Source organism: Babylonia areolata, chromosome 3 (genome assembly GCF_041734735.1).
Source record: "Babylonia areolata isolate BAREFJ2019XMU chromosome 3, ASM4173473v1, whole genome shotgun sequence".
NCBI classification, from domain to species: domain Eukaryota; kingdom Metazoa; phylum Mollusca; class Gastropoda; order Neogastropoda; family Buccinidae; genus Babylonia; species Babylonia areolata.
In genome coordinates this window covers 33,922,463-33,942,494 of record NC_134878.1, presented here as the reverse complement: position 1 = coordinate 33,942,494, position 20,032 = coordinate 33,922,463, and the positions used below count along the sequence as shown (strand labels likewise).

Here is a 20,032-nt window from a genome sequence, read left to right as displayed (position 1 = left end):
AAAAATTGTTTTTGCGCATCAAATCCAGTTCCTTTTGTTGTTATACTCGTGCGCGTTTGCGCTTGTGACCCTATTAGAGCCCACACATAAGTGCGAATGCTATCGTTGAGACGAACTATCCCCGCATGTGTAAAACCCAACCCCTTATCAGGAATAAATGTTGTCCAAGCCCGGGTGATGTCCACCGTATGTCTGATTTTATCGTGGGGGCTAAAGAACACAGGTCCCTCTCCTCTGTTTCTCATTGCCTGTCGTGCAGCCCCACCGGGGGTCTCAGCCTGAATAAATTCTCCCAAACCAAAGCCATGCTTTTCTATTTTCTGTCTCCAATCCCTCTGCCCAAATTCGGCACACAAACGCTGATAAACTGCTTTATCAAACGGATTATTATACATGTTAAATGCTTGGTCGGTGGGTAGCGGGATTTTTAACTCGTCTAATAACCTTCGAATCTGATAGTAAAAATGAAACCTATACACGGCTCGAATAAACGGATCAGAAGCTTGAAAATGTTCTTCCGTTACTCCACACCCGGCGGTCGCGCACCATACCACAAAATTGATTTGATTCTGCCACCACACTATCGGGTTGTTTCTCCACGCAAGCCAGGCTGCATTCATCACGCGAATATCCCCAGTCATAGTGTGGTTCGCATAAGACTGAAAAACATCGGGAAACTTGGCGGTAAAAGAATATTCGCTGTTCACGTAGATCACTCGCGTACAACTTATTCTTTTTTCTTTATACCCGGTTGTATAGGACGCGTCCTTGTTGAAGCTGTAAATTTTCTTATTCATAGCTATGTATATAATAACAACCCATATTCAAAAAGACGAATTACCGCGGTGCATACCTAATCAAAGTGGAAGACTAGAAATCGCGCTGCGTGAAATAACTTATTATCCCAACTGGAAAAATATCAGTGATGAGCTCGGAAACAATTTCTTTACTACCGATCGTAAGATAATAATCCCAGATGGTTATTATAATGTGTGTGAATTGAATAAAGAAGTGTTCACCCCCCACGGTGCAGAGTTAGACTTGCACGCTCCGAGTGGCTATCTGAGAATAAAGAGCACCAAATCGATTGAACTTTCTGAGCGTCTTGCACATACTCTGGGGTTCCCCAAAAAACTCATCGCGCCGGGAATAATGGTGATAGGAAACAGGCATCCGCGGCTCGCGATACATAAAGCACTTTACATTCACCTCTCTCAAATTAGTACCGCCGATAATTTCTATAACGGATTGCCTTCTACGTTGTTACAATCAATCCCAGTAGAAAATGAAAGATGCGGGGGTGGTCGAACAACCACGTCGACATCACCCCAATACAAAAGACTTTCTCACGGAGATTTACCACGTTTAACACTTTCTATAGTAGATGAAAATCATAATCCCGTTTCTATTGATTATTTAAATATTACATTACATGTAAGATATGATTGAACCCTGCACTACGCTCAGTTTAGTTGATCTCGGAGATACAGAGGGATTTGATGTGCCGGGAAAAGAAAATCAGTTGTACGCATTCCAGCTTTCTGAAGGAACGTACAAAAGAAAAGAAGTAAAAATTGGTGATATCGTGAGTGAGGATGATGTTGTCAATGATGAGCCCTATCAACTTGTTCGTTTAAACGGTACATGGCAGCTAAAACCCCTCGACAACTGGATAATAGATTTTAAAATTGAATCACCTTACATTACCAAAGAAGAAGAAAATAATAATTATAGAATAAAAAACAGTGGCTGGATGTCCGCTGATTTAAGAGCGTTGAATGCAGATTTAGTAATATACCAGAAGAGGTGTTATGTGCTTAAGAAAGACTCGGAGGAGGTTGAATCTGCATTAGGAATAGATTTTTATGACCTAAATAGTTTCTGGCGCTTCCGTTTCCGTATTATTTATGATGTAATTCTCGGTGAAGAGTCTGATGATTTTGTAGAAGTTTTTAAAGGGTTTTACATTAAATGGCCCAAAAATCTTGCAAATCAACCCCTGAGAATCACCATTGAAAAACAAGATGTTATACCCAATGTTGAAATACCTTGGGATAGTCATATAGAATTCTCGCTTGAAGGTATTGCCACAAAACAGAAAAAACTGAGTTTTTGGATGCAGCCCCTTCTTCATCAAAATATTTCCTTTAGAAGACTACGTTGCACCAATTTGAATATTTAGAATATACTATAAATATTAGAAATGGTTGATCCCGGAGGGCCAGGAACACATATCAAACCCTGCACTACGCTCGGTTTGGTTGATCTTGGAGATACAGACGGATTTGATGTGTCGGGAAAAGAAAATCAGTTGTACGCCTTCCAACTTTCTGAAGGAACGTACAAAAGAAAAGAAATAACGAGTAATGGTGGTGTCAACAAATTCAGCGAACTTGCAGACGTGAACGTTGACAGTGTTGTTGTGAACAAACCACATCATCTTGTTCTTTCCGACGATGATACGTGGGTACCTTATCCGGTGGATAACTGGGATTTAGATTTTGAAATAAAACAACCCTATGTTAGTATTGGAAGAAATCACGCTCTACAAAAAATACAAAATAGTGGTAAACTGTTGGCTTCCTATCATACGCGTAAAGATCTAATCGTCGTTAACAGCGACGACTTTGGATATGTTATTGGTATGAGAGGTAAAAAGACTGGTACACTGCGGTTAATTAAAGAGTTTGATTTTGAGCCGCCTATTCAGGGGTCAACTATCGTTTTAGATATACTCCTTAGTGGGGTGCCAGATGATTTTGTAGAAGTTTTAAAAGGGTTGCAGATAAAATGGCCTGGAAATCTTAAAAATAAACTCTTGAGAATTACTATCAAAATTCCAGTGGTTGACCCATCTGATCAACCCGATCCCTCTATAGAATTCTCGCTCGAAGGTGTCATCAAACGTCCATCGTTAGATAAAATATCTCTCGACTTTATTCACATCGGACCTCTTCAGCTTAAAAGACTGCGCTACTCTCCTCATCCTGTTACCATCATTTAAAAAAATGATTACTATAGAATAATGGAGTTTCGCCTACGAGAGATATCGAATATAAAAAACAACCTCGAAAAAGAGCGTGATGAAAGAACTTTATTTTATAAAAAATATAAACGCGGTGTAAATATCGCTACAGCCGCGGATACAATGCTGACGACTCTTAGTCTCGCCCTTGGGGCATCGGGTGTTGGATTACTGTTGAGTGTCGCCGCTGCTCCCGTAGCTATTGGAATAGAAGTGGGAGCTGGTCTCCTTGGTGTGGTTGGTTTAACTTGTAAATTTATTCATAAAAAATTAGTCACAAGCTATGAAGCACAACGAGATTCGCGTGTTGGCCGAGTCAAAACTGAACACTATAAATGATCTTATTTCAAAAGCATTAGAAGATGATAAAATAAGCGATGAAGAATTTAGTCTCATTCTGGCTGAAGTTGAAAAATTCAATGCAATGAAAACAGACATAAAATTGAAACACAAAACTCAGTTGTTTAACGAAAAGAAAAATCTATTTGATATTCAAGATGGTAAACCATCCAAAAAGCTAACTAGGTCAAGCGGGCGGGAAGATCTGCGCGCGACCACACTCTTAGCTATTGATACCGTCCCACACACGCCGAGCGGTCGCTAGCTTGCCAGCACACACACACACACACACACACGCGCGCGCGCGGGGATCGTTTCGCTCTCCATACACCTTTTTAAGCCAATCGCACGGGTTTTTTTTTATGGTTGTTGGGCCTTATGGACGCTTAAATCGTTACATATAGAACCCCCATGACCATTTGGCTCCTCCATACACATATTTAACCATCATTTTTTTATCTAGTGATTCGGCTCTCCATACACCTTTTTAAGCCGATTGCGCGGGGTTTTTTTTATGGTTTAAGGCGTTGTTGGACCTTATGGACGCTTAAATCGTTACATATAGAACCCCCATCCCTTATACTACTTACAACCTCTACACAAAAAGGGCAACCCAAACACCGCAGATAACTACAGAGGTATTTCTTTGCTAAATGTCTACAGTAAGTTGTATAGTTCTATTTTGAATAAGTGCTTATCTCAATGGATTGAAGATTACAACATTCTCAATGACAGTCAAGCTGGTTTTCGAAGAAATCATAGTATTGTTGATCATATATTCACACTCACCTGTTTAGTTCCAAGACAATTATTATACCATAAAAAGTTATATATTGTTTTTATTGACTTTAGGTAGGCATTCGATTCGGTGAGTAGACAAAAACTCAAGTCCGATCGGGTATTGATATGACAGAGTCTTTTTTGTGTCCAAGAGGACTAAAACAAGGCGAAATATGCAGTCCGTTTTTATTTTCTCTTCTTATTAATGAACTCGCAGATGAAATCATAAAACATGGCAGACACTGAATTCAGTTGATACCTGATATTGTTGAAATTCTGATTCTGTTGTTTGCAGATGATGTCATTTTAGCTTCTGATACTGTTTGTGGTTTACAAAACCAGCTAACATTTTGCATAATGTAGCTGTTAATATGGGACTTGCATAATGTAGCTGTCAAATTGGGACTAGAGGTAAACCTGGAAAAATCAAACGTGATTATCTTTAGAAACAGTGGCCATGATGCTGCATGTGAACGGCGGTACTATGGAGAAAATCAGATAGAAGTGACAAACTTATACAAGTATCTTGGTGTCTATCTCTCTTCTCGCTTTCCCACGCTTTGAAAGATATCGCTGATCGCGCAAAAAAAGAAAAAAAAAAAGAGAAAAAATAGGCGTGGTATGTATCTTCAGGTTACTCTGGTCTCTAGGAGGATGATCACCCACTGTATTTTTCAAACTGTTTGATGGACACATCCAGCCTGTGTTGAGTTATGGTGCGGAAGTTTGGGGTATTGATAACAATCTCACAGTCATAGAAAGTGTGCGTCTGTTTCAGTGAAAAGATTTTTGAATGTCACCACCAAAACGCCAAATCGTTTAGTTTATGGCGAGACAGGACGCGACTCATTATATATAAATATGTACACAAAGTGTTTGAAATAGTGGTTATGTGTTGTCATGATGCCTACCCATCGTTTGCTATTTAAAGCATATAAAATGCTATTATACCTACATGAACAAAATAAGAAAACGTGGGCCTCTTCAGTTTGTTATACATTGTATTATTATGGTTTTGAAGAAGTTTGGAGGAATCAGTAGGTGATGAAAAGACCTTTTTGGCTGAATTTAAGGAACGTTTAGTAAGGTCATATAAACACGAATGGGTAAACAGTATAAATTCAATGACAGATTCTCATTCTATCGTTCATTCAGCTCATCTTTAGCTTCAGCACCGTATTTAAACATGTTAAAACACATTAGAATTAGAATATTTTAAACTCGTCTGAGATTAGAGTATCACCATTAAAAATACACAAACTACGTTTCATAGACAATGCTTGTGAAAGAAAATTTGATTGTCCATTTTGCAGATATCACAGAGAAACAGAAGTTCACTTTATTTTGTGTTGTCCAAAATACTATGAACTTAGGGAGTTGTATATTGCAAAGAAATATTCCAATCGTCCTTCCAACTTCCAACTATCGCTGTTATTCGCTAACAAAAACAACGTTCAAACACGTCTCGCCACTTAAAAAAAAAACACACACACAAAAAAACCCGTCTCGCCACTTACATTTACAAAGCTTTTCAATTCAGAAATATGTGAATTATCAATTATGTTATTCTCATACCAACCTCTAGATGTGTTAACCTGTGTTGATATGGGTCAAAGGCCTAATTAATATGTCATGACTCAAGACTCTCGCTCTCTCTCATACACACATAACCCCGTGTGCAGACAAGAGCACTGCAGGTCGCGGCGACTGCCATTCAGCCACAGTGTCGCTTGTCTTGCAAATGAAAAATGAAAAAAATGTTATGTCACTGCCAGTCAGGCGTGGTGTTGTGCGGTCCACAGAGCACCGCCATTCATTCCACGCCACACCGGGCTGTGTAGCGCTTCACCTTTTGAAGACGAGCTCTGAGAAGGAGGATAGAGGAGTGTGTGTGTGTGTGTGTGTGTGTGTGTGTTTTCTTCAGTGTAACGTCTAATCACTATAAGTGCTTTTAGACGGAAAGGAGTAAAGTAGTGGATAAAGGAAAGGGAATGCATGTGAATATTAGTGTAAAAAGGTGTTCATGTTATGTATCAGAGGAAAAATATATTATAAGAAAAAGTCTAAAGAGATTGTGGTGTGTATTGAATGAGGTGTCATGGGAAGGAGAATATGTATATGCATATCAACAAGTATTAACCTACAACAATGTAAATATAAACAACAACATTAATTATAATACATCAAAGGAGGATACCAACTGGACTGGAGTTTAAAATTTCTGAAAACATTCTAAGCAATGAATAATCATTCAAAATCTTTTCAGTGGCTAATGAAATATTGGAAGAAAAGTCATCAACTACATCTTTTGGAATTCACTGTCTTAACTCGGACAATGAATGAGTACATAGCTTACAGTTATTTGCTTACCGCATATACATTTTATATTTTTAGAAAATTTTGTACGAAAGGCATTTAAACGAAGTCATTACATTAGACTTGTAATTTGCCTTGAATTTGCTGCTGGTGTCGAATTTATGAATTGTTTGGGATTAGCTGCATTCTTTGTGTTATAATCAAATCTATAAGTAATTTCTTAAATCGATTTCTAGATACATTTTCTATACAACTAATGCATTCATGTAGATCTAACTGGATGTCAAGTTGTATTGCGCCTTCGAAATTACATGCTGCTCTTCTAGCTGCTTGGTCTACCCACTCATTTGAAGATATTCCACAGTGCGAAGGTACCCAACAGAAAGTTATTTTAATGCCCTGTTTTGTCAGTTGGTGAATAATATGTTTTATTTCCATTGTCATCTATATTCGCTTCTTTGAATTTGGAGATTCTATAGCTTGTAATACTGACTTTGAGTCTACACATAATAAAAATTCACTTACAGTTTTCGGAATGTCTGAAATATAATTTAAGGCCATAAGTATGGCTATAAATTCAGCTGTGAAAATGGAATATTGTGTACAAATATAGCATAATTTTTCTATTCTAAATGAAGGAATTACAAAAGCCGCTCCTGAATTACCATCTTCTAGAACAGATCCGTCTGTGTATATTTTTTTTAGATAATTTGAATATTGATTTTCTATATGGGGGAGCACTTCAGGTTTTAACAAAAATAGTGACTGGTTCTTGGATAAATCTGTATAATCCATGTCAAAGGTAGCTTTACACTGCTCCCATTCAGGGACTGGTGAAAAAGTAGGTATTTTTGCAATTTGCTTGTCTTTTGATTCCGTAGCACTAATGATATCTGATGCAAATGTATTAATGGATGTCATAGACTGTATCGTCTTAGCTCTTTTAGCAAAATCTTTTTGTGAACTCAAATTAGCTTCTTCTTTTGAAAAGGTTTCATATGCGAAAGATTTGATAACGAATTTCATGGCTGAAGCTTTCCTTTGTTCATCAAGAGATAAAACACCGGCTTCTCTGTAAGTCCCTAAATTTGATGTAAGAATGGGCACACCTAGAGCGAGTTTATAAGCCTTACAATCAATGCTTTGCAGCTTATTTAACACATGCAGTGGAACACTGAAAAATACCTCTTGAGCGTATGTCAAGCGTGAACGTACGAGGGAGGTAGAGAGAGATATCAACGCTTTGGTATCTTGCCCCCAGTGCTGTTTACAAATTATTTTAAGGAAATTTAGACCTTTTCTTGCATTGTTTAGTATATAGTCAATATGATAATTCCACGAAAGCTTTGAAGAAAGATAGACTCCCAAAAATTTAACCGATTGTGTATATCTGATGATAGTACCATTTATTATAAACACGGGGAGCTTTTCTGGGTCTGATCCTGCATTAAATAGCATTATATTTGTTTTTTCTAAGGACAATAATAAGCCATTTTCTGTCATAAAGTTGTTGATTTTATCACGTTCCCGCTGGTATATTTTCTTTATGTAATTCAATGTCCTAGTAGTCGTTTTATTTTTCATTGTCACCTTCATCCATAAACAAATGTTATCAGCAAATTGAACCAAGACTGTATCTTTAGCTAGCTTGTTAGGTAGATCTACTAATAATATACTGAATAAAATCGGCGAAATTACGGATCCTTGTGGTAACCCCATGTGTAATTGTCTGGGGTTTGAGTAGGTATTTCCTATTCATACTTGTATAAATCTATCTGATAAAAAAAACACTTCTAATATAATCATAGATGTTGCCTGTGATACCGATACTTTTCAGTTTATATAAAAGTCGAGCGTGCCACACTTGGTCGTATGCTTTTTTCACATAAAAAAGTCGCTAGTACGTTTTTTCGCCTTGCAAACTGTTGCTTCACCTGTGTAGTCAGTTTGTCTAGATGTTCTGTGGAGGATCTACCTTTTCTAAAGCCAGCTTGGTTTATAGGAATTACACTATACTTCTCACAATAATGAACAAGTCTTTTTAGAACATTTTTTTTCCGTTAGTTTGCATACATGCGTTGTTAAGGCAACTGGTCGATAACTGTTTTTGTCTGTTCTGTGTTTGCCCTGTTTGTGTATTGGGACAACAATTGATTGTTTCCATACAAGAGGATAATGTCATCATCAGACCAACATTTCTTTAAAATTAAGTGTAAGAAATCAGTCAAATTTCCAGGCAAATGTCTCAACATTTCGTTTGAAATTCCGTCTAAACCAACTGATGTTTTTTTTGCTGCCGAGATTTGAGAGACATTCCTTTATTTCACCTGGTGTTATTTCACTATTTATATACAGGTGATTTACGCTCTCATATTTCTACTGGCTTTCTCTGAACTTTCTATTTTCTTCTGACAAACCACTGTTACTACTATGATTACCAAACATGTCAGCAAAAACATCTGCCTTTTCAATATTTGAAGATAGATCTGTATGGTCCAGTTTGATAGAGCATTGTGGTAAATATATTCCATTTTTCATTGTTTTTAGTTTTTCCCATACCTTTTGCATATCTTTGTGATTGAAAACTTCATTTGTGCAGAAAGACGACCAGTACTGCCTTTTCGCTTGTGCGTCAACACTATTTGCTTTATTTTTAGCCTTTTTCATCTCTAAATGATTTGGGGGGGAATGTACTTTTAAGGATATTTTGAATTTTGACTTCTTTCCTTTCTTTGCTGCTTCACAAGTCTCATTCCACCAGATATTACCAGAGTGCTTATGATCATTAACCGATTTGAACTTTGGAGTAGATTCATTTGCAGCAGTGATGACTGCATTTGTAGATATCGAATATAAACTGTTGACGTCTGTATCGTTTCTGTTGTTAATTTGAAACGATGAAAGTAAACTTCTGAATTTATCCCAGTTCGCAAGTCTGTAATTATATTTTGGAATTTTATCCTCGGTTAGATCTATCGACTGAGCTATTTTTGATTCAAGTCTTGTGATAATAGGCAAATGATCACTATTAAGAGTGTCATTCAGTGTATGCCAGTCACATATTGGTGCCAGATCTGGTGAGATTAAAGTAAGATCTACGGCAGTTGCTCTATGACTTGGATTGTCTGGGACACGTGTTATTCTGCCATCGTTAAGTAGGTATAGAGAAGCATCTACAATGTTTTCAATAAAACGATTGCTAGTGATCGACTGGCAGCTTTTCTCCCAAAATGGCGAGTGCGGATTAAAGTCTCCCGTGATGAGAACTTTTTTTTGTCTTGGTCTGTCCATAAGGTTTGAATCCACTCTGTATTAAAGTCATTTGGGCCCTGAGGTAGGTATACAGTTATGACAGTTAAGAGTGAAGAATTAAACTTGACTTTTACAGCACAAGAATGAATATTTGGTATATCTGGTGGAACGGGGCTGGGGCATGGAGTGTACTTGACCCCTTCTCGAATGTATATAGCTGTGCTGATTTTCTCATTGGTATCCACCTTTTGATGCAATGGTGGAAAGTAAGAGTGACTAAATTTAGGAAGTTTATCTCTCTTAACATTTAGAGATTGAAGTGCTAGCAAATGATAGTTATGATTCGCCAGATGTTGCACTAAGTGATCACAGTTTGTACCAATAGATCGACAGTTCCATTGAAACACATTTAGGTTGTTGTCGACCGTCATTGCTCGAGAAAGTTCAGTGATTGTCTTCACAGTTCCAGAAAGTTAACTAATTTAACGGAACACAAAAAAATATATTAAACTAAATAATAATACTAATAATAGATAATTAAAAAGAGATGGTAGGTTATGAATCAATAAACTAAACGAGTATGTATGAATGATTATAGTGTTGAAAACAGAGATTAAATAGTAGAACAGTTCACAGCAGAGCGTCCTGGTGTTCACGTGGGAATAAATCAAATCTGAACACAAGTAAAAGTTTTGCCAGTGATCAATACGAAGACCAGTCTATCAGGTTGCTGAATGGGTTGTACCATGTGGGCTGGGGGAAGGCGGGGTAGGCATGGTGTTGATAACGATGTGCTGGTCAGGGAGGTCTCCTGGGAGTCTCCCACAGCAGGTCCCTGACAGCACGCCCCACGTTCCCTGCCAGTAGACTGGTCCCCTTCCTCGTGAGGTGAAATTGTCCCGCAGGTGGTGAAGTTTTATGTTGGTGTTATCTACAAAAGAAATGTTCTTCTCGTCATAAAGCTCGGAAGTTAGCATGGTGTTGAACAGCTGACGTTTCATTTCTGTGCGTTCATCTTTCACGACCGTAATTTTACTTACGACGATTTTCGGTGTTGGGTGTTTTTTCGCCGTGTCTTTTAAGACGTGCACTAGAGATTTGCATGATTTTTCAGGGTCGTTAATGCCACAATGAATGACCACTGCTTCGGGTTGTTTTTCACCAGAGCCAAGTTCTTGTAGGCATTGTTGCGCAGCACTCACTGTGAGGGTTCGTTTCTTTGATGCATGGAACCAATATGAGTGCCATAGCCGATTTCTTTCTACACCATTCATGACTGAATCGTGAAGAATCAGGGTTGTCGGAAGTTCTTGTTTGTTTTCATTTGATTTCTTTTTTGAGTTTAGAAGTTTCTTTTGTTTGGATTTTACGCCATTTCTCGCGTATTGCGTGGTTGATAGATTGACGTCATTCTTGGGCTTGGCAACTTTTTCCTCTCGATTTGGGCCCACTGCGTTTGCATTCTGCCTACCTTTTGGTGGAGTGGAGGCTTTCGGTGTGGACAGCTGCCCTGGTGTGGCAGAGGAACCCGACCTCACTGCTTCTGCGTATGTTGTGTGTGTGTGTGTGTGTGTGGTTTATCCCTCCCTGGATGAAAACCTGTTCTTTCGTAGGTCTGTTATTTGGTCGTTGCCCTTATATATATTTGTACACACACACACACACACACACACACACACACACACACACACACACACACACACACACACTTATATATATATAATGATACAAAGAACAGGCACAACCGAACACAACCGAAGTGACTCAGCAGCAGTGCAGGGTCTCCTCTAGTGTGTGGCCTCTTGGAGACCTGACATCGATGGTTCCCTGTAGACTGCCGGCTTTGGAACTTAGACGAACCTGGGTGTGGCCTGGTATGGGGGACTCGGAATGAGCGGCGTGGGAGTAATGCCACTGAAACAGTGCAGATGATGGGTCAGAAAAATATATAATTATCATGATTTTTTTTACACAGTGCATAATCCTGACTCAAAGCACTGTTTACACTCTGCTTATACGATACATGCACTGGCACCCACAAACTCCTAAACAGTAACACACACACACACACACACACACACACACACACACACACACACACACACACACACTCACACACAGAACATAAGTTAAAGAAGCACATTGGTCAATTAGGTGGCAGTCAGAAGGGGAGACACTTGGGGACTGGGGGAATCCACGCGAAGGACTTGGAATGGCAGTTCTTTCCGTTCTTCTTTCTGGGCAGGAGAGAGTGCAGACCTTGGAATTAAAAAAAAATTCTTCCATGAATTGTCAAGACGCTGGAATCAACAGCCCAGCAGTCTTCACTTGGTTCGTCACAGCCAGTCAAGTTGTAACTCGGTTCAGGAATGAAGGATCGGCTATCATCAGTCATGTTCTGCGTAGCGTCCGTTGCTGATCTGTTGAAATTAATGAACAGTAAAGGGTTAAAGGTCACATAGCCTTTTTACGGCCATCGGGGCAGTGAATTCTCATCCATTGTGTCCAGGGCTCGGCACAGGTAGGCGGAGCCAATTTTCTTTTTACGCAGATTTAATCAGCCCCAAATTATGTCGGGTATCCATTCACACCTGGGTGGAGTGAGGAAAATTGGGAGTAAACTGTCTTTCCCTGAGACACAATGCCATGCCAAAACGGGGCCTCGAAACCTGGTGAACACAGGATCAGACGTTCAGCGCCTAACCGACCTGTCACGATGCCTCCTGTTTGAATTAAGCATGTAAAAAACAACAACAAACAAACAACCCCCCCCCCCCCCAAAATTGGGCGAAAAATAATAACAAAACACGCGTGAAATGCATTCATAAATATTAAAATTTTTGTCAACCAGTAATTACTTTTGTATTGTATTGTATTGTAATGTATCGAACAGCAGATGGACTTGTACGCAGTGTTCATAGATCTGACCGAAGCATTTGACACTGTCAACAGAGCAATTTGTGATGAAGCTGGGCTGCCCGCGCAAGTTCACCACCTTGATACGGCTATTCCACGACAACATGACTGGACAAGTTATTTCCAAAGAAGACTACACAAACTCCTTCAACATCTTAAACGCCCCCGTGATGTTCAACTTGTTCTTCACGTAGGTCCTACTCCATGCTGTGAAAGATCTGGACTTGGGGCGTATACATCAAATACCGCCTGGATGGATCATCTCGTCGCTTGAACCAAGACCTTGGAGAAACTCATCCTTGAAGCCCTCTTTGTGGATGACTGTGCCCTCATGGAACACAAGGAGAACCACCTGCAGGTCATTGTCGACCACTTTGCAGAAGCATCCAAGCTGTTCGGACTGACAATCAGTCCTGGAGAAAAGGACGTCCTGGTCCAAGCCGCCCCAAACAGTCAAACTCCAGCCAGCCATTACCATTGATGGAGTCCAACTGAAGTGCGTGGAGAGCTTCAAGTATCTGGGCAGCACTCTCTCTGCAGATGGATCACTGGGTAAAGAGATCACGTCCAGGGTCCAGAAAGCCAGCCAGGCCCTTGGAAGATTGAGAGTGAAAGGTCTCCAGCAGAAAGGCACAAGACTGTCAACAAAGATAAAGATCTACAAGGCCGTAGTCCTTTCTCCACTACTCTATGGATGTGAAACGTGGACCCTGTACCGACGGCACATCAAGCAGTTAGAATAGTTCCACATGAGATCGCTGCGCATGATCATGGGCATTAACCGGCAGGACAAAGTCACAAACTAAGAGGTGATGGACAAAGCTGGTTTGACAAGCATCGAGTCATTGTTGCTGAAGGCTCAGCTACGCTGGACTGGTCATGTCATGACATAGAGATGGGCGCACTTAACAATGCTTTATGCAGTTTTCGTAACACAACGAAATGAAGTATCAGACACATGTCTAGGCAATGTACAATTATCCAACGGTTCTGGCAAGGATTAATGGATTTAATGAACGAAAGATGTCCAAATGCTAAAAAATTGCGAAAAACTGAATCATTAGCCTTACTTGGACTTGACAAAAATATAGCTCCTGATCATATTTTTACCTTATTTCATTTCATTACTAGTTCAGAATACTTGTACTACTGCAAGATAAATAAAACTATACCTGTTCTGCGGGACTTCGGTAACAAATTCAGATATGCAATTGAAGAGTTCATAGCCAGAAAAAAACGAAGAAAACTTTTTGCAGATAGTTTTCCATGTAAGCCCTGTTTTTTGATACAAAATGAAGTAACGAATATCATACGTACGCAGTTATGATATCGATAAAGCTATATTTTGTATCATGGCAAGCCTGCGAGGCCATACGTGTTTCACTACTGAGCGGTTGACAACCCACCATCCATAATGTTCTCTGCACTGGGTCCAGCGATCTGTCTAACTTTGATTTATACACTCTTGTCAGCTTATTTTTTGGTGGTTATTGTTGTTTCTGCTGCTTTTGTAATTCAGATTTATGCATAAAGTAAAAATTATGTTTTCCCTTTGTTGTTGTTGTTGTTGGTTTTTTTTTTGGTTTTGTTTTTTACTTCTATTGAACATGTTTATCAAACTTACTGTCACTAATGATGTATGTCTGTGCATGTGTCATAATGTGAAAATTGAATAAAAAATATTTGAAAAAAAAAAGGTTTTCTTAAAGCATTTTCCTTTGGGAAAAACCCTTTATTGTCGTATGTTATTTTACGTGCGCCAAATGCATGCTGAATACGGGACCACGGTTTTATCGTCGCATCCGAAAAGCTAGTACCCAGACTACCACATAAGGTCTGCTAGCAGGGGGATAAAAAATCCCGGTGAAAGGAAACCGAATGACTAGCATCCAGACCACCACTCAAAGTTTAGCGGAAGGGGGAGTAAAAACAAAATCCTGGTCCATAAATCAGTGGGACTTGACCCCATGGACACTCGATTCCTTGTAAGGCGCATGACCACAAGGCCACCGCTCCACTGTTCGTCCAGACTGAGTTGTTAGATCAGCAGCCACTTAAGGACCGCTTACAGCTTGGGCTCTTCTGTCCGTGATGTGAACGCACACCTTGAATTTGATATCTTTGATATCTTTTTTCCCTGCTCGGCCGCGCGCGCCAGTGAGTGCGTGTGTGTGTGTGTGGGGGGGGGGGGGGGGGGGGGGGGGGGTGCGTGAGGGGGATGGGGGGTGGGGGGTTATTCTTTTCCGTACTGTTCACACAAAGGACATTAACTACTTTATCTCTCTCTCTCTCTCTTTCTCTCACTCTCTCATACACACAAACACGCGCTTGCATATGAAATAACATACAAGAACAACACACACAAACACCTCCCTCACACACAAACACACAAACACACACACACACCTAACACACATTCTATCAGTTTCAGTTTCAGTTTCAGTAGCTCAAGGAGGCGTCACTGCGTTCGGACAAAACCATATACGCTACACCACATCTGCCAAGCAGATGCCTGACCAGCAGCGTAACCCAACGCGCTTAGTCAGGCCTTGAGAAAAAACAAAACAAAAAAAAACAAAAACAAAAAAAACAACAAAAAACAAACAAACAAACGGGGGAATAAATAATAGATAAGCTTGCATAAATAAATAAATAAATAATTATAATATAGAAAAAGGTAGTAGTTATAATATTAGTAATACTAATAAAATGATAATAATAAAACATAAATAAATAAATAAGACAACAATGGTGATAAATAAGCGAATAAATGTAAAATATGAAGACACACATTCACACATACACCCACACATGCATAACAGAAATGCACCAAACATGCAGTTTCACATATATGAAAGCACAGTCAAATGCATATAAACGTACATGAGCTCCAACACACACACACACACACACACACACACACACGCATTACCGTGCACCTCCTCTAGCCCCCTCCTCCACACACTCATTTCAAGTCTAAGTATCGCAGCTTCCACGGCACACACACACACACACACACACACACACACAAACACACACTCACAGAGATGAACACTTACTTGTACAAGCACACACACATACGCCCATATCTCCCACCCCCAACCCCACACACGTACATACAAAGATATATATATATATATATATACGTTCCAATATCCTGTTGCTCCCACAGTGTAGGCATGCATACACTCACATACCTCATCCTCTACCCCACCTCCCCCCGCACTCCCACCTCCCCTCACACACACACACACACACACACACACACACACACACACACACACACGTACACATATCTCTCCTGACACTTGTGTACACTTTCACTCTAGCGCATACACAAACGCACTCAAAAGCACAGACCCACACATACACACAAACACACACAGCCGCCACTGACTGGCCGCAAGAGGGATGGGAAAAGATCTCTGATGCCAAGAACGTGGCGTCTAGTGTGTTGCTCAGTCTATTGTATTTGGAAAGGCCCACAGAGACTCTGTTCCGTTTTAAAGAAATTTGCGCAATGTTGGTTTGGAAATGATGCCGATATTTGTTTGCTTTGCAAAGCATCGTGCTCTACCTTTCATGTTAGACTTGCGGCCGCTCCCTCTCTCTGCTTCTATTTCTTTGAGGCGATCGATGGTGTGATGGCCTTGTACCTGTTCTTTTTGGTATTCTTTGACTTTTCTGAGGATTTCCGATTTTCCTAGATGTAGGCCGCTCGTTGGTGTTGCGTTACCAGCAGGTCTGTCAGCTCGCTCATTTCCCTTAACACCTGCATGTCCCGGGCAGTATGACCATGTGAGTTTTTTAATCCGAAAGTTGCGCATTGCCTTATGCCACTCTGGGCTTCCCATTCCGTTTTCAATTTTCTGTATGAGGTTCATTGAGTCGGTTAGAATCATGGCATGTTGGTTTCCGGGCGTATGGATGGACGATAGCCACTGGAGGGCATGTGTCACAGCTTCAACTTCCATCGTTAGGCTGGAGGTTGTGACTTTGTAGGCAGCATTCTCTTCCCAAATTGTTTTTCCATTTTGTTTCGCAGTGAATCCCCAACCAGACTGGTCTTTGGTGACTGAGCCATCTGTGTATATGATGATGTCCTCTTCTTTACTGTTTTCTTCTATAAGCAGCTTCACTTCCGCATCAGTTTTGCCCTCTGGCCATTCCCGACAATGTCTTCCTAGAGTGGGTGAAATGACTGTGTTGAATAGATGGTTGAGGTTTTCGGGGTTTTTCTTCCATTCTTTTGTTTCTTTCAGGTCTTGTAGTCGGCATACTAGCTGGATTGTGTCTTCTGCTTGCCCCATCCATGATCTTCCTCGTCCTAGACGGCTGCCTTTTGGTTCTTTGACTGCGTCATGCAGTGGGTTTTGAGGGTTTTCTAATGCTTTGAAGTAGGTCTTGACCTGTTCTAACTTGTTTCTGGCCTGCACTGAAGGAAGGTCAAGCAGGTATCGCATGGTTTCTGTGGGCGTGTCTTTTGTTGTTCCAAGGATCAGCCTCATAGCTTCATTTTGGACTCTTTCTAATTTTAGGAGGTTGCTTTGAGACGGTGTTGTTAGCCCAAGTCCGTAGTCGATCACACTGAGGACGAGTGATTGGTATAGCAGGAAGAGGTGGCGTTGTTCAATTCCTTTGGTTGCCATTGCTTTTAAGACTGAAAGGCCCTTTTTGCATTTGAGAACAGTATTTTCCGTATGTTTTCTGAAGGTCAGCATCCTGTCGAAGTGTATTCCTAGGTAGCGTAGGCATTCAGTTTTCTCAATTTGAATCCCATCGAATGACACAGAAGGTGGTGATTTGCTCGCGGTTTTGTTGTTGAGGGTGCACAGCAACGTTTGGGCTTTCGCTGGATTGATGGAAGATCCTGTGTCTTTGCACCATTGAGCAATATTGTTTAGTTGTTTCTGGACGGCTTCAGTTCTTTCCTGAGCAGTTTTGAAGACCAGGCCGTCATCCGCAAGGGTAAGCACCCGAGCAATTCCATTGTTGTTTAAGTCTGCAAGGCCCTTCGTGTAGACATTGTAGAGGACAGGAGAGAGCGGAGACCCTTGTGGCAGTCCCATGGATAGTTTAGAAGGTGCAGACATCCAATCTCCGAGGCGTAGGACAACGGTTCTTTCCTGAAGCGCTGCTGCTATCCATCTTGTCAGTGTCAAACTTACTCCATACCTTAGTAGCAGCTCCATGAGGTGCGCAAACTGGACTTTATTGTAGGCATCTTCAAGGTCAATTGCTACTGCTAGTGTTTCTTCTTTTCTTTGAAATCCTTCATACACCTCATATGCAAAAGCAGCTGCATTTTCCCATGTGGACTTACCTGTTCTGTAACCACCTTGATTTGAAGGGAGAATGTGCCTGTGTTCAAGATCCCTTGCAAGTTTCCTGGCTATCATGCGTTCCATGAGCTTTCCAACAATGTTTTGCATGGTTAGGATCCGGTAGCCGCTTACCTGACGATGGTCCTTTCCTGGTTTTGGTATGGGTTTTAAGAAGCTGTGTGTCCAGTCCTCCGGCACCTGTCCATTTTGGAAACTGTTTTGATATAGATTGAAAAGTTTGCTTCTGTCTTCTTCCGATAGCTCCTTGATGTCTGAGTAACCAACTTTGTCTGGGCCAGGAGCCGATTCTTTCTTGCATTTAGCTATTGCCTCGTTTAGATCATCCATTGTCAAGTCATCATCAGGTCCAGTCTGCATAAGGGTTTGGTTTAACTCCTCAACATATTTCTTTTTCTCATCTAAGTCTCTTTGATCACTCTGTTGTATGAAACGTTTGAGCAAGGCAGATCCTTTTTCTTCGTTTGTCTTAAGCTTGGTTCCGTCAGTGTCTAACATGTCTGGGGTTGTTGTTGTGCACGTTTTCCCTTCCATGCGACGATAAAATTGCCAGAACTCTGTCAATGTTGTGTCATAACTGAGTGCCTCGCAAAACTGTTTCCACTTGTCATTTTTGGCCTCTTGAGCAATGACTTCAAACTGTTTAGTTTTCTCTTTCATTTTTGTTTCAATATCTTTGTCCGGAGATGGTTTTGTTCTTTCTTTTTGCCAAAGTTTGACAGCCGCATGTTTTTCTATCCAGGCTCTCTCTGTGTCGGTATTCCACCATGGGGGCTGAATAGTTTGCATCCTGTTCAGTGCCGTTCTTTTGTTTCTTCTGCGTCTTAATTTTTCGATGACGGTTGTCTCTTTGGTTTCATACTGAAATAGATCACGCAGTTTCATACAGGGTTTATCGGACAGTTTCTGTAGACTGAAAGCTACCGGGAGGTGGTCGCTGCCTTGGTATGGAAGCGTCTCTGCATTCATTTCTGCTCTGAATTTTGGAGATGTTAGAGCGATGTCGATCACACTGTCACTGTCCCCTTGTCTTGTTCCAAGGCGGGTTGGGGATGTGGTTGTTAAAGGGCTAAGAAGAATTTCCCCTATCATTCCTTCAAGTGCGAGTCCTTGTGGGTTGGTGTTCCGCTGGTCCCATAACTTCGATCTTGCATTGAGGTCTCCACAGATAATGACCGAGTCTCCAAGTTCGTTCTCTATTTCCTCTAAAAAGGCCCAATCCTCTTTTGTTGTGCAGGTTCCTGGGTGAACGTAGGCATTGATGAGCACGATGCTTTTGTGAACTCCGTCAGGTTTTTCAAGACGCACCCCCAATAATTCACATGAGTTGCTACACCATTTCTTTAGATTTATGGTGGAAACTTTGTTTTTTAGGTTTTTGTTCAGTATGATTGCTACCCCTCTTCCTTCATTCCTTTGAAAGACTGTGAAATTCTCAAAATGTATTGGTCTGTCTGCACTTGTCCTGGTCTCTTGGAGACATAGAGTGTCAAAATCATATGCCAATTTCTCAATTGTTGAGATTCTCATTCTTGCGCTGGAACAATTCCAACTGCCGATTCTAAAGAATTTCTTTGACAGCCGCTCTGCTTTTGTCATTCTGCTACCTAAGCACGATCTTTTCCCACCTCTTTTGCCACGCCTGTTTTGGGGTTTGGGGGATCTGAATTTATGTCTCGTGCTATGCAGCTGATCCCCGAGGTGCACGCGAGACAGGGTTTTTTTTTGTATCCATAGAAGGGTGTTCTACGTGGTGAGGGAAAATATTCGGTCACCCTGACAGAGCCTCTTATCAGGGAAGGGCAATGGATGTCCATCTGTGTGGAGTCCGTCAGCCTGGTGTCGCCCTAAGGCCAGACTGCATACAGTTAGTGACTGTTTAACCCAACAGCCATTCATCCCATTGGTACTGTATGAAAGCCGTGGGATTGGGGATTTTTGTCGGGTTGTCTCCTCTATGCCAGTGGAAGGGTGCCTATGGGTATTGTTTCATAGCAGCTTCTATTTATCACTTTACATTCTATCAGACAAAGGAGTATTGTGTGGGAGGGGTGAGGTTGGG

General features: G+C 40.8%; 1 protein-coding gene across 1 annotated transcript in view; it reads left to right on the top strand.

Annotated features, from left to right (window-relative positions):
• The first annotated feature begins 11,222 nt into the window (after positions 1-11,222).
• Positions 11,223-20,032, top strand: part of LOC143279957 (angiotensin-converting enzyme-like) — a 39,038-nt gene continuing 30,228 nt past the window's right edge. Inside the window, exon 1 of the mRNA XM_076584334.1 lies at positions 11,223-11,259. The gene's annotated coding sequence lies outside the window, so the exon portion shown is untranslated. The remainder of the gene's footprint in view (positions 11,260-20,032) is intronic.